Genomic DNA, 20,761 nt, shown 5'->3' with positions numbered 1-20,761 from the left:
AAGGAGGGGGAGAGTCAGAGAGAAACATTGATATGAGAGAGACATATTGATTGGTTGCCTCCTGCACAGGCCTGACCAGGGCCAGGGATTGAGCCTGCAACCAAGGTACATGCCCTTGACTGGAATCGAACCTGGAACCCTTCAATCTGTAGGCCTACACTCTATCCACTGAGACAAACCGGCTAGGGCTTGAATCTCTTTCTGACCACACACATACACACACACACACACACACACACACACACACACACAGTTGGCAGGTAACTTACTGATCTCACTGACTCATCTCCAACAACAAAAAAGAAAACTGAGCACATTTTGTAACAGCAACTCTTGTAAGATCTGAAATATTGCCATAAGCCAAGCAAACAAAATCCCAACTCTAAAGAAGATACTGGCAGAGAAGAAAAATAACAAAGAAATTAATAAATAAAGTACATAATATCTTAGATGGTGATAAGATCAATTGAGAAAAATAAGAACACAGAAGTACTTATAAAATCTCAATGCTTATAACTATCATAGCAATGTATTGAAACATATGAACTATACAAAAATATAAAAATCCATGTTACTAAACAAAAACTTTTCATTGATTAATTTCAGGTTTCCAGGAGAATAATTTATTAGAAATATTGATCAACAAAAGTAAAGAATCAATCCTTTATCTTGCTTTTTTTGTATAAACTACATTTCAAGGAAACTAAATAGATGATTATATAAGTGCATTTTTATAGAAGAGTTCTAATATAAATCTCAAAAATAATCAAATTGGAAACGATGCAAAAAAAAAAACACACACACCATTATTAATGAATATTGTCTTGTGGAAATTTATAACTCAGACCCTTGTGTTTGCCTCAGGCTTCACCTGTATTTGTCTTTCTTTTCCCATAACAGCTACTTTCTTTTACTTAGTCTTTTAAGATTATAAAATCACTTAAGAAATGATAATGCAAGCTGTTTTCATTATTAGGAAAACATTACATTCTTTATTATAGCAATCTGGCATTTTCCTGCCTCTGTGGTGAGCAATTCAAAGGAGAGGGCAAATATTTCACACCTCTGAGCTAGATCAAGCCAAACATTGTATTTTTAAAGATGAAAGAGGATGACACTTCCTTGGAGAATTTGGGGGAAAAGGAGTAAGCTAGACTTCTTACTGTGGGTGTTTTATAACTCTAGTCCTTACCTAGCAAAGGAGGATTGCTCAGTCATAAAGTTAAACCAAGATGTTAACTACAAAGAAATATGAAACTCTTTGCTATTTGGTTCAGCACTATAAAAACTGATCTACATGCTGTGTTTGTTTAAAATAATTTCCCAACAGTGGTGACAGCACTGGCATATCTATGGTGTTTCATGACACCTGATTGTAATTCGTTTAAAATAAAATTGGTATCATGATTTCACATTAAACTGAATGATGCATCCACTCTGAGGAAAGGTAGGACTAGAGTCAATACAGACGGCACAGAGCCGCAGAGAGAGGCTGAGTGCATGTGCTGTGTCTGCGTCACCATCATCACAGGAGCTTAGATAACTGGCTCTTCTCAGCAGCCTCTGTCCTTTAACTCTTTATTTCTCATAGAGCCTATGAGGTAGGTCCTCCTCTATCCCCATTTTAACAGGAGGAACATGAGATGGAGGGTCTACTGGTAAATGCTTGCCAGGCACTAGAACTACCAAGTGTGCAGTCCTGCTCTTTATTCCTGTGGAATATGTAATACCCTATTTAAAACAGTATTTTGCTTGCCTAGAACCAATATTAATACTGAGCCAAGAGCAGAGTCTAGCATGCCCGATACCTTACTATGCATAGAAATGCAGAAAACACACACATGCAGGCACACACATTAATACTGCTATATTAATTAGTAATATTTGTGCAAGTTTGATTTTTTTAAAGGTTTGTTGCCAAGGCAATAAGCACTGAGTAATACATCTTTATATAGTACCGTGAGTAGGGTCAACATTTATAAACACTGATTAATGAGGCACAATCAACAATTTCATGTTTTTTCTTGATTAACATCTTGATTTTTATTTATAAATGAGTAATCACTTTATTTGCTATCTAAGCAATAATTATCTCTAGGTTATATCTGTTAATCAAGTAAACATTTTGTTAATGATCATAACCATTAATAGAATGTTTGGGTTTCCAGTTCAAAGTACCATTATTAAAATTTTGTCTTCAACCTATATTTATTATATTTGCAACAATTTATTCACACTTAATTGTGATGTATAGTAATATACATTTTTGTTATTAAAAGAGAAAAACAAAAATAGCATGCCTTATTTTCTATCCTGTACGACCTTCAACACTTACAAACTTTGTTATTTTCTTCTGTTATCACTTGAATATTTATTTATGGTACTTAATAAAGAGAATAGCAATGAATGCTAGAAAAACTAGTTCCACTGCTTGAATATAATATTATTCTCAAGATTTCTGTTATTGAAAGAGCACACAAATAATTGATGCTTAGAAAAACATTAATGCATTCCTTCCAGCCAGTGTTTCTTCTTATTTCTCTTCCCCATAGTTCCAAAGATCATGAATAAAGAGAGAGGAAGAGCTGCATTGACACTCTGCGCCACACTGCAAGGCTGCCTTTCCTGCTGATGTGTGAGAACCCAATATGAGCACAGCGCCTACCAAACTCAAAGTGAAATCAGAGAAGTGACTCCTATGAAGTTTCTCAATGACATCCTGAATGAATGCTGATACTCAAGGAGGACCTTCCAGTACTGCTTGCTTCTTTAAAAATTTACAAATTAAGGAGAAATCCTTTTCATGGGGTCAGAGTGATCCTGCAATGGTTTTTCTGAGTTAACTCGAATGCCTTCTGTTTTGTTTTGACAGTGGAAACCAGACCCTTCGGATTCTGCCAATGGAGCCCAGAGATGTCACCATAAATACGAAAGAGATCCTTCTGTCAGCATAAATAAATGATTTTTTAAAAAAGTGTGTTAAGAGATCATTTGAGCATGATGCACATTTTACATCTATAAGAATCAGGAAAATCTAGGTTAACTACATAACATCTTATAACTCCCCTTCTTCAGAGTTTGGTGTACAAAACCTGATTTTACCTTATGTAACTGATGTAAAATTTGATAAAACAGGACAAACATCTTAGGGCTGAATACAACGCCTTCAGGTGAACTGGGAGATTAAATAACATTTTTTCTGTCTAACATCTTAATTCACTTCTGATTTCATAAAACATATCAAGTATTATGTAGGCACTTTATGCTTTGATGAACTCTTGAACCCACTGAGTTAATAAGACTGGAATTCCAATGAGTTAGAGACCTGCTCTATTTAAACATGTCCACAGACCCTTCTCTCATACTCCCTCCAGGGGCACAGGGCTGCTTCCCCTCAAATAAAAACCTAGTCTTTTATTAGGCTCCATTATGGTCTGGTGGAACCAAATAGGCTTGAGTAGAGAAAGGAAAATAAGCTGCATACCTCATTATATATTACCAATTATATTGATATATGTATACTAGTATATGCACTCACACACACACACACACACACACACACAGAGTCATGGTTTGAAATCCTCACTTTTTAAATAATATATTTGTATTGATTTCAGAAAGGAAGTGAGAGGGAGGAAAGGAAAGATAGAAACATCAGTGATGAGAGAGGATCATTTATTGGCTGTCTCCTGTGTGCCCCCTACAGGGGATGGAGCCTGCAACCCAGGCATGTGCCCTGACTGGGAATTGAACCATGATCTCCCGGTTCATAGGTTGATGTTCAACCACTGAGCCATGCCAGCCAGGCCTGAAATCTTCACAACTTTTAAAGCCCATTAACTATAAGGCTTCCTCAACATAAAGCACTTAATTAAATGTCTTGATGGTTGCTAAAAATAAATCATGCCTTCTTTAACCATGGCCTATTAAATTAATAGTACACAGTTCTCATTTTTTCTTTCACGGATTTCGGAGCTTGTGGAAAGAGGCAGATGGAGTGCCAGCACAGCGCAGTCTATTTTCACTGTGTGGAAGAACCAGAGGACACGAATGTCAATATCCCCAATTTGTCAACAGAGCTAACACATTTTTCATGATCACACCTCTTTTCTCCTTGGCTCAGAGGTGTAGCAAGGCTACAGGACGCCCAGATGTTGGCTGAGCAGGCTATCAGGAGAGAGAGTTTTCATCCTACTCTTTGGCCCTGGTCCCCATGCTTCCCCTCTGCCTTGCTCTGGTCAATTTTTTTACTGCCCAAATCCACAGCCTCCTTTCAAGTCTAATTTTCCTGCCTTTCTCTTTTCCACTTAGAGTTTATTTGTCAATGTCAGTCCTGTTCCACATGTAACTCCAGCTCCTGTGATTTTATGACATTAAAGGACGTGAGGTGAGTCATAGGGAGGGTAGAGGAAGTCAGCAAGTGCTGTTAAGAATAAGCAAAGTACAGAATGAAAGATTTTGGATTTTAAATCTCCCAGGATGTTAAAGATATTATGCCAGGCTTTCCTGCCTAAGCATATGAAAGAAGGGTGTGCTTAGAATGCGGTATTGTGGAAGCAAGCTGGGATTCACACAATACATGCCATGCTCTGAATTCACATAAAGAAATCTCAAATGTCTTTCATTTGTTTTCTGATACCTTAGGTTGGAGTTGAACTTGAGCAAATATTAATGAGGACCTGCTACATGGCAACACTCCTCTGCTAAGAATAGACAAATACAAATCTCTACTTTTAAGGAGCTTTAAAAAAACACCTGGCTTTATGTTGGAAAAAATAGATAAAACTCTGGTAAGCAAAATCCTCCATATTTTTTAACACACTGATCTTGTGGACATTTAAATATGATAGACTAAAACACTCCCCAGCAAAGCCAAGGTCAGGCCTGGGAAGATGGAAAGAGGAACACTGAGAGATCCTTGTCTAGATCATGCCTAAGGAAAATAATGCCAATGTGCAGAATGTTTTTCCCAATGGAGAGACCCACCAAGCAAAGGCTCTTTGTCCTGTAAGACCTTACAAAACTTTCTTTCCCTCAGGAAATCCATTTCAAGTAAGTAAGGGTCAAAGGAGTATATTCTTGTGTCCAAAATGCAAGAGAGTTAATTTCTCTGTTCTATCAATGTTTCCCAGTTCCTCTTGCCACACAACTAGAATTAGATATAGATGGTGTACTTGTTGTTCTTGATTTCTTAGACCATAAATATATGGCCAAGGTCAAGACTAAATGTGTTTTTTCTATAAATATCTAATTTACTGTGGGTATTCCATAAAACAGATTTGTAGAGTTCATCAAATTTTTTTATATGAATTACTAGGTTACAAAGACAGCACCAATTCACTACAGAATTTGGTTCTCTTTGATCTATCACAAATTTAAAAGTTTTTATAATTAATAGAATATAACATATATATGAAGCCTAAAAACAAAGAAGATAGTCACTAAGGGTGGTATTGAACAGAGACTTGTGTATAACATATTTGTATGAATCAATCTTAGGAATACATCTGAAAATCATATTATTTTTTGAAATAATATGCTACATTGTAGAAGTTTTAGCCTCGAAGTTATTAGTAAAACCTAATACAGGATTAGTAATTCTATAATACAGAAATTATTTTGATTACATATCTAGCACCTCTACCTTATTTGATCATAGGAATAAGAATCTACAGTAAAATTGATGTCAAATTTAAAAAAAAAAAATTAACTCCTCTTTCCCAAGCTGAATTAATCTGGAGAAAATAATAATCATGATAAAAATAGTACAGCCTCATGAGATTTACCTGGCTCTGTCTTCATCTGCTTCGTGAGCCTATGATGCTCTTACTTTCCAAATTCTCCCAAGTGTTTCTAGAAGCCCTGGGCAGTATCTCTGCTATGAGCAATTATCCTGACCACTACTTAGCATTTATTCCTTTTCACTCTCTGGTTGCCATGGTAATTTCTTCTATTGCTCCCAATGTGAAAAGCCACGAAGCCTCTCTTTCGTGGTAACCAACGCCTGCTCATGTCCCAAAGAAGCTGATGGGACGAGGTGAAGGTGCTGACCTTATGCCAAGGGACTCTCTCCATTGCTGTTCTGTTGCCAGTGGCTCTGCAGAAGACACCTTAACACTCTTTGTAACCGTGGAGATGTAAGTTTAATGGCTTTGTAAACATTTATCATACATTTACTATTGCCACTTGCTTATGATAGCATCAAGCAGGAGTCTGTGGGGACCAGGCCAGAGAACAATCTGAATAAAAGATACTGGGCTGTTTTTAAAACGAGCCTTCTCTACTAACATTGGCCAGTTACCCCCAAACACCTTTGGTTCCTCGATCCTCTCCTTCCTATCCCACAAAGTGCCTCAGACTTTCCTGCAAATGGACTGTGGTTGACCTGCTCCACCATCCTGCAGGACTGAATCCTGAGAGAAGCATAGCTTACATTCTAGCTAGCAAATTTGTTACATGATTACAGAGAGTTTTAACAATTTTATCTCCATACTTTGACTGAAATTAATTTTATATGAGTTTTGACAATATATACGTTGAAATATACTCAACACTATTTAAATGTAGGTAAATTGCCCATCTGCTTGGGTGTCCAATGGGACAGTAAGTGTCTAAGTACTGAGAGCTGGATACCACAGGACTTCAGGTGATAGAAGGATTGAGTATTATAATCCTGCAGGTCCAGAAACGTAGAAAATGTGTTTCGTAATTACATGATTCTCTGACCACCAGAAAACCTCATACTAGCATCCTTTGGAAAAACTCAAAGGGGACTATTAAAATATGGTGATTATGCTTGTGTACTATACATGAAATATCATGGCGTGAAGCAAAATAAATTATGAACTGGGTTTTTCTCCTATAAAAACAGTGACTAAGCTTCATTAGGACCCTTATAACTTGAATAACAGAAAACAGGATAATTGACAATAACCTCACAACATGGTAATAGGGGTTGGGATAATAAAATATAGACAGAGTGGTGTCCTGAACATTAAATTAATGTTTAAATTCAGAATCCTCTGCTGCAAACTCCAAACAATGAACATTAAAAAAGAGAGAGCAAGTCGATTATTACTGTAACAAATTTTTTCTGGTAATAACAAAATTATTCTCGAGGCGAGGGCTTTGCTAATAATTACAGCTTATTAAGAAAATAGTTTGCTTTTATCTTGAACTATCTATTCCTTGGAGTGATGATCCTTTGCATCTCTTACCATTTCTCATGTCACAGTTATCCCCTGGCCTCACTCTCCTATCTTGGAGACATGCAATGCCTTGCACACAATAGATTGACTGAGAATTCAGAAATTGGAAAAGCCCTGAGTTAGGATAGCAGAAGCCAGGCAGTACCTGATACGCCTCCTCACAAATTCCCATTAAAATACCAGAAAGACATTAAAAAATGAAGGAAGCTCAAAATATTTCAAACATAAGAATAATGCCTATTGTTGGGTATTAACTTATTTAAGTTGTGTAAGCCCAAGTTAATCTAATAAAAGGGCAGAAGAAAAGCAAGCAAACAAAGAAAAAAACACACACTAAGTTTGGGGTGGGGGCTGGGGGAAAACCAGGTTGGTGATTCCTTTGCAAATCTGAGCTGTACCCAGCTGCTCTCCCTTTTTTCTAATTCTGACATATTCCATAAACCTTAGAACTGTGGCACATGGCAGGTCTTGACATTAATATCATATTATTACTAACAAATATTTGGTCACTTCCTTTTACAGGGGAGCCCTATGAATACAGAGACCTTAACTATATAATCCCTTCCTTAAAATAGTTAGACTTTAATGTTATATTCCCATTTAAAGAACATATAGTTTCCCTATTGTTATGAAATAAACATCCAACTCTCCTCTAGGCTTCCCATGACCTGGCCCTCTTAAATCTCCCTCAATGCTCTACTTCTCAACAAAGATTTCCAGAAAAATGTGATATAAAATGTCAGCACCACCCACCTATGAGTATGTTTTATTCATTTAAAGATCCTTTCTTTTGTCTCTTTAACAGTTGACAAATCCTGATTCTAGAGAAAATAGTTTCTTCTCCCTCAGTGCATGAGTGTGTATACACATCAGATGTATGTAAGTTTGAACCCAGATATACTAGCTGGTATGCCGTCTCCACCGGCCCTTACTGTTTAAAGAGCTACCTGTGTGGAGAGAGAGCTGTGAAATGCATAATCAACAGCTTGGTTTCAAGTGCTGTGAACTTGGACAGGTACACAGAATTCTTCCTTTGTTCACAACTGCTTCCCCTTTAAAGCCATTTGTCGTTAAATTGAGAATCACCACAATAGGTGCTTTGGTGGTATCCCACACAAATATTGAATGTTATCATCCTTCAAGTAATTAAGATACAAATGAATGAAAAGTGGGAAATTTAACCAACATCTGTGAGAAAATAAAATCTAAAAGGTAAGCGAGAGGGGAAAAAATACCTTCTTAATTGTCTTCAATCAGAAAGCATCGGCTACCCTTTAAACTTATCTTTCCTTCCTTAAAAACACTAAACATTTTATCATTTCTTGTTGGCACTTTCAATTCTTACTTATCCTACACTTAATTTACCATGCTTGTACTTATGAGGCATATATATAAAATATAATTTTCATACTTGGATTCCAACCATACCTGTAATTGAACTGTAAAAGCTATTTATCTGCTTTCAGATCATCAAATATTTCAAATTTCTATGAAATAGAAGGCCTGTAGTCATGAGTGAACCTTGGGCTTTCCTCTTTTAAAAGAGAAATAAAAAAATTATGTGTCGTTATTTTTTCCCTTCAAAAAAAAAAACCCTAGAAAAAGAGACAATGAAAGGCATTCTAAAGACTGAATTAAATATCAGCAATGCACAGCTATGATGTAGCTGTGGGTACACTGTAGGCATAAAGAGAAGCAGGCCTAGCATGCCCAGACATTAACTAAAACTGGGGAAAGCCTAAGGCATGGGGTTTTAAAGAAATGTATACACTCTGTTATTCACTGCTTTTCCTCTTTTGTATGATCTCATGAACATCTGGGTTGATAAAGATGTTCTTTGAGATCAAAGATGATGGTGATGTTATTTACAGGAGCTGAGCAGCTGCTGGTGACATGGTGTTGATGAAATAGTCTTTTTGCCAAGGCTCAGCCCTCCGCAGCTTTGAAGACCAGATCCATTCTGAATATTGCATTGGAACATCACTGGCAGGAAGTGATGTGATGGTAGGAAGCCGAGTTATGAAGAGGACATTGGGCTGTGGACATGGACTCAGAGGCAGGGGAATGAGCTGGACGACTCCACGGCTAGTGCCATCCAGCTCCTCGCCGGAAGCTTCTTCTCCACCACAGCCTCTGGCTGCCGCATGGGATGGGTGGTGATTGGAGAACACAGGGACACAGCCCCCCGGGGAGAGCTGCTTCCTGCTTTTCCTGCTTCTTCCCCGGGAGACTGCTTATTGGCCACCAATGAGTGTTTGGTGGTTTCTCTCTCTGAGTTTGGAGGTGCATATGTAGTAAGTCTATCCATCAAAAATAAAGAAATTTTAGTATTTGCTATAAGAGATATACTGTTTTATTTTGTTTTTCTCCTCAGGGGAAACCACAGCTCTCTTTCTGTCCAATCGAATTTTTCTTTGTGCCAGATCTTGTCATATCTGTCTGCTTCAAAACTTTACTGCCATCATTCACTTCTCTTTGGATTACTCTTCATCCGTTCCTTCCTGTATGGTTATCCCCTTCCATGTGTAAATTAGGTCAGCTCTCTTAAATTTAAAAAATAAAATCTTCCTGGACCCTTTAAGCCCCTCCCGCTAGAGTCCTCTCAGTGTCAAACCTCATGAGACAGGAGTGTCTGTCTCCACTTAATCACCTCATAAGCAGGTTCAATTTTAACTCCACCCCTCGGAAACCATTCTCTCTACGGGCGCTGATACTTCCCTAACTGTAAGATCCAGTGGCGATTTGCTCTTTCTGTGGCTTTGTTCACTGGTGAGCACTCCCTCCACTTCACAGGCTTGGCCCCGATGATCGCTCTCTGAATGTCCTAATTCTCAACTTAATCAGACCACTGCAGTGGGCGTCTCCCCCTTGGCTTCATTTGCTCTGCTGCTCTTTAATTGTCTCTGTTCCTCCGAGTTTTGTCTTTGTCCTTCTCTCATGCTTCTTATTTTATCAGAGCAATCGGAATTATTGTTATGACTTCAACTACCCGCCTTCCACTCATGACAGCCAAATCGTTATCTCCAGCTCAGCTCCTCAGCTCCAAACCTGTACACTCAGCAGTCTCTGTGACACCCCACCAAGTGGGCAATTTATACCAAACACTACAAAATGTAGTTCATCCTTTTCCTCCAAACTCCCGTCCTGTAATATAAAGACACTGGCATTTATCCAATCATACAAACGAAGAGACTGTAAGTCACCTTCGCAACTTCGTCCTCCTTTGCCTCCAGTAGACAATTAATTACACACAGGTCCTTGATCAAGAGATGAACATGTCTTTCCTTAGTCCCTGCCTCCACTTTCACTGCTGCTTCTTTAATTCAGCCCAGCCACTTACATCTCAGTGGTTTCTCCTACATGAGAAAAAAATTCTACACAATATTAAAAGGAAAAAAAAAGCAGTACATTTCAAAGTGCAATTAGAGATCATGAAGAAGTATGCCCTCGACATTTAAAATCCTTATAAGAACTCAGAAATCTAATTTGCTAATTTTGATTGCTGAACCTTTTTCCTGACATCAGAGACTAGACATAAATACTGAATTATTTCCTCTTGTATTTAGAGCGACTCCCATTTACCCAGGTGAGTAATAATTGGAAGCTTTTCTACTATGGCTAGCTTTGGATTAGTGTGAACTATATTAAACAATAGCCTCTAATGCAGTGGTTCTCAACCTTCCTAATGCCTCGACTCTTTAATACAGTTCCTCATGTTATGGTGACCCCCAATTTCATTGTTACAAATTGAACATAATTAAAGCATAGTGATTAATCACAAAAACAATAAGTGATTATATATGTGTTTTCTGATGGTCTTAGGCGGCCCCTGTGAAAGGGTCATTCAACTCCCAAAGGGGTCGCAACCTACAGGTTGAGAACCGCTGCTTTAATGGCTTTTCTAAGTCATCTTAAGCTGCCATAAACGATTCAAAGTCTCACTTGTGTCTCTTACATTCATTTATTTGCCTTATGCCTCACTAAAATGTGTGTATCTTTCACTGCATTCTTGCTGTGAATTGCAAGGTCAGGACTTAGTGTTTGCCATCTGAAGTTCTGGAGTCCATTTGTTCATGAGATCCAATTTATTAGGTCATGTGCTCTCCTCCAAATCAGTATTTTATAAAATATGGCATGTTTCACCTGAGAAAATTTATATGATTTGAAAATGCCTGTTAAGCACGATTATGCCATGTTCATATTCCTGAAGTATGCGGGTCACACATGGGTCAGTTCAGGCTGAGTCCAGAAATGGTCGATCAAGAAAGAGGACCCTTCCATGCTCTCTAGCGAGCCCCTCCCATCTTCCCCTCACCTTTTTCTTGTCCTCAACAACAGCTATTACACACATCCAACACTATGTCCTTTCTTCATCTTCTACTTCACAGACAATAGAGGACATCAGACAAAACCCTTTCAACTTCCTTCTAACCCTGCAGCATTATTCATTTCCTCTTCTTTACAATTTAAAATTTGCCCGCCTTGCTTCTTCATCTCTTCTACCAACTCCTCCAGCCTTCTCTGGGACCACCCTCCGGAGTATATTCATTTTCTAATCTAGGTTCTGGGTTGCCTCCCCCACAAATGCATTTAAACATTTGTTTTTCTCATAAGAAAACAAATAACCAGAGCCATGTCCCCCTCTAGCCACTGCCCCACTTTCCTATTTTGTAATAAAATTTCATGGAAGAGTCATTTCTACTCTCTGTTTCTTCCAGTTGAGTCTCCAAACTCTTAAAATCTGATTTCTGGCCACTATGATCCACTGACAGTGTTCCTGTGAACATCACCGACAAGTTCATTACCATTAAATTCAAAGTCTCCATCAGTCACTGCTGTCCATGGACACTGGGCTGGGGCTGGCCCTGCTGGCCTCTCCCTCCTCTGCCCTGCTCCTGCCTTGGCCTCCAGGTCACCGAACACCCTGGGTCACCCTCCCTGCTGTCTGGTGGCTCCTTCTCCTTTGCTTTCTATTGTGATCCTCCTCTACCTCCTAATGGCTACGGAGCACGGGGAGAAATGGTCCAGGAAACTGGAAATTTATACAAGCTTATATTTGGCCTTAGATTTAGGAGAATATATATGATATATCGAGAGAGCTATGGGAGGGGCTCTTAATGGCCACACTAGAATTAATAAAATATAGAAAGAAATATATAGACAGGGATGATAAAGTCATGAAAAGTTAGAGAAAGCTCCTGACATGACTACTGTCCTGCTATAACAGGTATCTCTTTAACACAGGTCAGTGCAAGTAGAGGTGATGATGACATCAGGGGGACATGATTCTGAGTAGTTTTGTAAATAAATTTTCCTAAGCAAGGGAGGCTGGTATAGAAGGAATATGATTACAACCTTTGCTAGGAAAGCAGAAAGCTCTTAGTGTGGCTACTGCATAGGTAAGAACATTTGAAAACAACCCCCAGCCTGGGGCTCTGATCCTGACTCGGCATGGCTCTCCCTGCAGGCTGCCTTCCTTGGGAGTGCAGACCTCTGCTGCCTCTGTGCTCCTGCCGTGGCCCCGGGCCCACATTTCCTCTTCGTTGTAGTTGTACCTGCTTGAGATCCCTAAAGCAGCATGGCGGGCTAAGTTATTGCATGAAACACCAATTTTATAATTATTACTATTACTGCTTTGGTTACAAAGATGCCTGGGTTTGGGGAGTCTTTCTTCCCTGCCATTTTTAGAAAACATGAAGGTTTTCAGGAATGCACATATGCTTCCATCCCAAGTATGTCTTCACAAATTTAATGGGGATTAGACATGGAATATCCTCTACTTTATATTAAGCATATGCTTGCATTCTACAAATGTGTGTGTATGCGGTTTTTTTTTTTAAATTAGAAAGCGTCATACTTTGTTTTCTCAATACCAGGTTGCTTCAAACAAGATGAAACTCATATTCTTTATTGCCTGTCTGCCGAGCCTAAAGCATGAACAGAAAGCCATTTTTAGTTATATGAGTTATATGGTGTGAATCTGATAAATCTATTTCTCTAGGTATCAATAGTTGCAAAAAGACATGAGTGGGCTTTAATCAAGAAATGCAGCAAGGAATTCATTGTTGGCTGAATTCCAACTCAAAGAAGTTTTATTCTCAATTTTTTTTTAAATGATAGAACTAAGGGGAAAAATTAGAGGAGGTTATAAAGGAAACATAAATGTAATTTCAGCCCCACTTTTCTAACGCAGTTTTATGAACACATATCAGCACTCAGGTTTGACCTCTTGGTTACAACCATTAAACTCTGTTGTGACCCTTTCTCTACAGGAGCCCTTCTCATAATCGCCTGTCAGAATCCATATGCACCTCTCCTCCCCAGCTCTCCTTATCTAGCAGCACGTCTCTAGGTTTAGTCTGTCTTGTAAATTCTATTTAGACTCCAGACATTATTAATCTAGAGCAGTCACTGGCTTCCAGAACTCTGTCTTGTAATATGCAGCCAACTGATGAGTTATAGAGATGCACATAATTCCAGCAGAGAAGGAAACCACTCTACTGAGATAATTTTCTCGATGTTTAATGCCTCAGGAGTCATGATCCTGAGGTTTGAGGAAGGGAACACCTTTCCTGTATCACTCCCCTACACATTACACTAACTTTTCAAAGGAAAAAGCAAATGTGACTTTTATTGTCATGCTAAATATTATATAAAGAAGCTATTCACATTATTTTGAGGGAAGAATCTATCCTGCCTGCATGAAAAGATTGTGGAAAAAAAAAGTACTTACAAAGATCAAAACTTAGTAGCAGCTGAAGCAGAAGAAGTGATGACCAATGGCAAGGAAATAGGAAGTTAACATGGTGTGATCCATACGGTCACGGAGAGATATGGTTAAGTCAAGGTCAAGTGAATTAAATATTTAGACGGTTTGAACTAGGCATGCTTCATTTGAGAACTCAGCTGACTCTTTAAAAGTATATGTCTGTTTATATAACCAAGATATTATTCGTAATAGGTTTAAGAAGAGGTAGAATTTGTATATTAGGGTTAGTGTGTTTTTAAACCACTTTTCATAAATAGGTTTAGCAGACTTTTAGGTGTGCCATAATAATAATGCTTGCATTTTGTTAATTAAAGCTTGGAAACTTGGGATGCACTGGAGAGAGAGAGAGAGAGAGAGAGAGAGAGAGAGAGAGAGAGAGAGAAAATGCTTGAGAAAAAGGCAGAACACTTAAAATAAGTATTGGCCCAGATAGTCCAGCCCATTTCTCACATCACAGAATTCTAACCTGAGCCCAGAGCTTAAGCAACACAGTGCAAACTTGTAAGTAGACAGGACTGAAATGACTTCATTTTCCACACACTATTGCCACAACCTTTAGTTCCTGTGTGCTTCATTTTATGAGACTGTTTAGTTTTCTGCTCCCCCTCCCCCAGGAGTAATTTCCTAAGTAATTTAAATAATCTCATTACGTTTTTCACACATATTAGTGCTAAATTAGCATTGAAACCCTGTGTGTGCATTGCAATCTAAATTATTCCAAATTTTGCCATGATGAATCTTTAGCCATGTTACTTTCATTGGGCAGTGACATAGACCTCAGGAAGAAAGAGACTAAGAAATACCAGCCAGCCTTGGTAGCTAAGTTCCAATGAACAAGGGTTTGCTTTGTTAGCTGCTACCTTGAAATCTGCAAAATGAAAACAAGTTCTGCGGTCACCTGTTCCAAACACGTTGCAGCAGCTCAGCCCATTCCGGCCAGCCTGAGCCCTAGTGGTCAGTCCCAGACACGTGATCAGCCCGAGGGCTGCTAGGTGCTTCTGTCTTCTGGCCCAACACAGGGTCCCCAGAGGGCAGAGTTCATGCCTCTCAGAGAAGAAAAAACACACAGTCCTACAAGTCACCCCCGTGACCCACCACTGAGGGAATTCCATTGTATAACAGTCATTGGCAAGGGAACGGTGCTAGACCCAAATACAGTGGGGACTTGACTTACGAGTTTAATTCGTTCCATGATGGACCTCATAACTCAAATTACTCGTATGTCAAATCAATTTTCACCATTACAATGAATTGAATGCTGGGCTGATGTTGCGGCGTTCATTGTGACGTTCGCTGTGCCAACTAGCGGTAGGGTGGTAGGGTATCTCAAGCTGGCTCGTAACCCAAATTTTAGCTCGCAACTCAAAGCAAAAAATCGGCCGAGAGACGGCTCGTATCTCAAAAAACTCGTTAGTCGTGACACTCGTAAGTCAAGGCCCCACTGTAGGTAGCTTTTCCATCAACTAAACTAAAACATACTATATATTTTTTTAGTGCCAAACTTTCTTACACATATGAATGCTAAAATCTGCCTGTCCATTTCGGGTGGTATGGCTATGGTGATGGAGGAATGTGGGACTGTGTGTGCACAAGATCCATAAGGAACATGAGAAAACACCTTTCATTCTCGGAGCAACCACGCTACATGGGCTTTTTGAAAACGATTCCTGGTTTTAATATTTTTTACTTGCTTTCATGTCAAATTTAGCGAATGTGACTCCACTATAACCAGCTCCTCACCAGATCTCTAGTTCAGTGGAAATTCCATTTGTCCGACTTCCACTGAGAGCCATTTTCCAAGCAAAGGGAGCCTCCACTGCTTATGTCCACCTAAGGCAGTGATGGCGAACCTATGACACGTGTGTCAGAGGTGACACACGAACTCATTTTTTTTTGTTACATGGCATTTAAATATATAAAATAAATATCAAAAATATAAGCCTTTGTTTTACTATGGTTACAAATATCAAAAAATTTCTATATGTGACACGGCACCAGAGTTAAGTCAGGGTTTTTAAAATGTTGACACGCCGAGCTCAAAAGGTTCGCCCTCACTGACCTAAGGGATCACATTTCCCACAAACCTGCATCTTCCCTGAAATACAACTAGCTGAGTGTGACTTCCTCTTAGTATGAAGCCCCTGGTTAATATAGAGAGGCAGCCACAGTAAAAGACATTGAGATACTCAGAACTCTACTTGAATCATCAAACTATATAGGAAGATAACATCACTGAAAAAGACAAGTTTATTTCCAGAACAAGGCCCCTGAGCTCACCTTTACATTAATAGTCTGAAAATAAAATTTTGAAATTTTTTTAATCCAATTGAGCAAAGCTTGTACTAAACCTGATTTTCCCATATAAGCTAATGGATTAGTTTTTCTCCTTGTCATATAGACCTTGTCCTCTCTCTCTCTAAAACTCAAGCTTAAACTAACACCACACACAGTTTTTACCAAACCCCAACAGACTAGAGCCAAACTGACTGCGTTACTTTTGTTGTCCTCAGACTACAACATCCTCACCTCTTCTTCATTAGAGAGGGATTCCCACTCGGTTTACTGCACCTTGGGCGCTGCTCTGCAGTTTTTGGTAAATTCCAAAGTGCTTTATCGTGGGCTATTATGTAGAAACCCACTGCCCCATCCAGAATAAAATCACAAACCCAAAAACAACTACATGTCTCTCAAAGAAACAGCACTTTCAACTTGGAAACATATGAGAACTAGTTGCTTAATCTGTTTATACTTCAGTTTCTTCACATGTAAAATGTGGACAAATAACAGTACCTAGCCTTGGTCCAGGGCTCAGTGGTTAGAGCATTGGCCCCTCCCTCTGAAGCATCTAGGGTTCGATTCCGGGTCAAGGGCATAAACCTGGGATGCAGGTCACATCCCTGCCTGGTTGGGGTGCCTGCGGGAAGCAACCGATCAATGTGTCTCTCTCACATTGATGTTTCTGTTTCTCTCTCTGTTTCTCTCTGTTTCTCTCTCTCACTCTCTCTCTCTCTCTCTCTCTCTCTCGTTCTCTTTCCTTCCCTCCCTCCCCATCCCTACTCCCTTCCATTCTCTCTAAAAATCAATGAGAAAATATCCATTGATAAGAATTAACAAAAAATAAATAAAATAAGTGAGGATTAAAAAAATAATAGTACCTAACTCATAGAATATTATGAGGATTAAAATGGATTAATACATGAAAAGTACTTAGAACATTGCTGGCCACCTGCTAAGAGCTTTACTAGTGTTAGGGTAACAGTGAAGATGATGAATAGATGAGAAAACTGATCCTTACAGAGAGATGAGATTGGCCCAGGCCCAAGTCTATAGCTGAGACATGAAACCCCCAACTTTCTTATTTTAAGTTCCATTTTCTTTCTATTGCGCCCAACTGAGAATTTTCAAGAGCGGGAAGAATATGATGAGTGAGGAACTGTTTGATAAAATGGTCCTATATTTTACGTAGCAGCAGAGCAGGTCAGAGGCATTCAAAGAATAAAGTGAAAGCTTCATCGGACGGTTTGATTATCTGGCCACTGCTAACATGCTTTGCTGTGTGTGAACTTACAGAAGACAGAGCGGAGAAGGGCTGCAGTGGGGACTGCTGGAAGCAGACAAGTCAGGTGGGGAATTCCAGATAATAACAAGATAAGAGGTAAAAGAATGGCAAGAAAAAAATTACGCTGTAGAGGCACCTGATATAGGAAGAAACGCATGCATTCCATCTCTGAATAGCCCAGTGGTCTGGGAGGACACTGCTCTCTTTTCTCTCCTGGATGCGTTATTCTATAATTCAATCATGATGACTCAGAGTCATTAGGGAGGAAATAAGGTACATTCAGGATATTCTACATAAGAAGGCAAGGAAGTTGTTATGCTTTCCAGATAATCCTCAGTGCTCATATATTATTTTTTTTATTGGCCCCAAACACACAAACAAAAGGCAGGGAAGTTTATGAGCCCATCTGGTACTTTTGTGTTTTATTTTTGACAACGTCTACATAATTGACTCTACAGATGTCACTGTCACTCGGGATCAACCTCTCTCTATTTTCTGAGTCAATTTTTCAAGATAGAGTAAAAATATTAATAACCCAGGTCCCTTCTCACCATCTACCTCATGGGGCTTAAAAGTAATCTCCTTCCACCTTCTTTCACGGGTCAATACACTGTCCCTGTTACACCGTTTTCTCTTTGATACTAAGCAAGACACAGAACACCACTGCCCCGTGGACTCCCCTGGGCCAGGACCACGTTCACTTGGACGGTGCAATACTGAAGCCAGTAGCCACCTGTGGCCATGGAGCACTTAAAATTGGACCAGTGAACCAGTGAATTTTTATGGAATTTCATTTGAATTAATTTCATTTTAAATGGCCACATAGAGCTAACAGCTACCGTATCAGGTCGTGCTACCCCAGAGATTCCCTGATGCTGGGGTCAACATTCCCTAAAACAACTGCCTACCTGCCAGACTGCAGCGGCTGCGTGTCTCTGGGACACATGTCACCTGTCCATTAGACACCTCTGAGCCACGACCCTGAATAATAACAGATGGCAAGACTGGATTTCAGTTAATATATTGAATGGACCTGTTGCTCAGAAACACTCGAATTAGACAGAGCTGCTGACTTGCCTTGAGAGCTCATACAATTTGACGACACTGGACCAAAGCATACGTGGCAACATGGATAGGAGCTGCGGCTCGATCACTGGGCCCTGCAGACACAGGCAGGCTGTGGACTCTCCGGCTCACCCCTAGGACTACCTCGACTGGGTCACTTCTTTAGTGTCTTGCCAAGGTTCCTGAAGGCAATGATGTTTGTGACCATTCGCCTAGTTCCTCTTCATATGGCAGAGATGAAAGCTGATCACTTGGGGAAGGCACGCATAGATGCGCATGCTGTGCATGTGAGGATGGCCTGTAAAGGGAAGTCAGGGAAGGGAGTTCACTGCAGCTGTCTGTGGAGCATGGTTAGCAATCCCTTGAAAACCCCGTTTGGGAGAAGGAAATGGCTGGGTAAGGAGTGGGGTGAAGGACAGAGCAATATCTTTAAACTGGCAATTTTCAACCTTTTTTATCATATAGCTCACATACACTAATTACTAAAATCCTGCAGCACACCAAAAAATATATTTTTTCCCCATCTGACAAAAAATAAATAGGTAAAATTTTGATTCATTCACATCAGCTATTGTTGTGTTGGCTGTTGTCATTTTTTTATTTGACAATCTAAGGGAAAGAGGTCAGTGCCCCTGGCTAAATAGTCAGATATCACATGTTTTAAAATTTTTTGCAGCACGCCAATTGAAAACCACTGCTTTAAACCATGTATATATGACTTTTATGAGAATAAAGACACAGCATTAAAAAATGAGACCCAGAGTTTATGCATTTACAGTATCATCACTTGAAAAATTTCTTAAATTATTTCTTGGAAATATGTCAAGATCATTCTTAAAGCAACTTTAATTCTACCCAGACAGAGAACATTATGTTTTTATAATAAATGCCTACTACTGTTCTTTTACATAATTATGGCTTGGGAAAAGGGACACACTTCATACCAGACTACAGAGTCATACAGAACGTCTTGTACTAGGAGCTAATTCCATTATATAGGTATTTCTATTGCCTGCATTAAAACCCATTGGGTCTTTAGAGATCAGGCTATGCCTTGCTTTTATAACTGGAAAGAGAAAAATTGGTTTCATTTTTAAGCTCTATTAGTGTGCAGCACCTGTCTCTGGTATTTTTCTTCTTTTAGTTATAACAGTAAATCCTCCTGCCATTCATCTAATTCTCTGTAGGAGATGAGTGCTATATTGATAGTTCTTCACACATTAAAAAAAATGGCTCTCTTACAAGCAGGGGATTCTTAGCAAATTAATCTCTGTTTCATTTCTCTGGAATCAAATCGCTATAGATCTGATGGCATAGTCCATAAAAATGCTGCATTTCCATGCATTATAATCAGCACAGGTGACCTATGTCTACTATGTCATGTGCATATAGCAATATGTACCTACACTTTTAAGCTTAATTCGCTTTCAAAAAACTGCCCTAGCCCTGACCGGTTTGGCTCAGTGCATAGAGCATCAGCCTATGGACTAAAGGATTCCAGATTTGATTCTGGCCAAGGGCACATGCCTGGGTTGTGGGCTCGATACCCAGTAGGGGCCATGCAGGAGCAGCCGATCAATGATGTTTCTCTCTCTCTCTCTCTCTCTCTCTCCCTTCCTCTCTTAAATCAATAAAGAAATATATATATATTTTAAAAACTGCCCTAAATTTGTCTATATTTGTCCATTTACTCTAAGTGATGGGTACATGATAATCTCTGTAGCTCATATTTGAAATCACAAAGTCAAGCCCATATTTAAAATCCCAGAGAGAATGCTTTCCCAGGATAATCCTGCAGAGTTTCCCATTTATCTCAAATGATTTTAACTTAGGTGGCATCTAAGAAAAGCTATTGGATGAAGCAATTATTTTATACAAACTGATAGATTCAGAGTGGAGGGACATGGGGGCAACGTTCAGGGGTGGCTTCAGTCAAAAGGAGGCTGTGGTATTATCTGAATAGTTTGACATAACTGACCAGCACCTATTTTCTTCTCCCGTAAAGCTGATGACATCATTAAAATGGGTTAGATTTACAGGACGCATTTATTCCACTTTTTTCTGATATTGCATTGAAATTATATTTTAAAAATTAGGAAAAAGAAGAATGTATATTTGGGATCACAAAGGAATAAACTGGCACAAGTTTATGAGAATCAT

The sequence above is a fragment of the Myotis yumanensis genome, unplaced genomic scaffold (genome assembly GCF_028538775.1).
Source record: "Myotis yumanensis isolate MYYU_CA2020_CCGP unplaced genomic scaffold, mMyoYum1.0.hap1 SCAF_5, whole genome shotgun sequence".
Classification (NCBI taxonomy): domain Eukaryota; kingdom Metazoa; phylum Chordata; class Mammalia; order Chiroptera; family Vespertilionidae; genus Myotis; species Myotis yumanensis.
Note: the sequence above shows the minus strand (reverse complement) of the source record.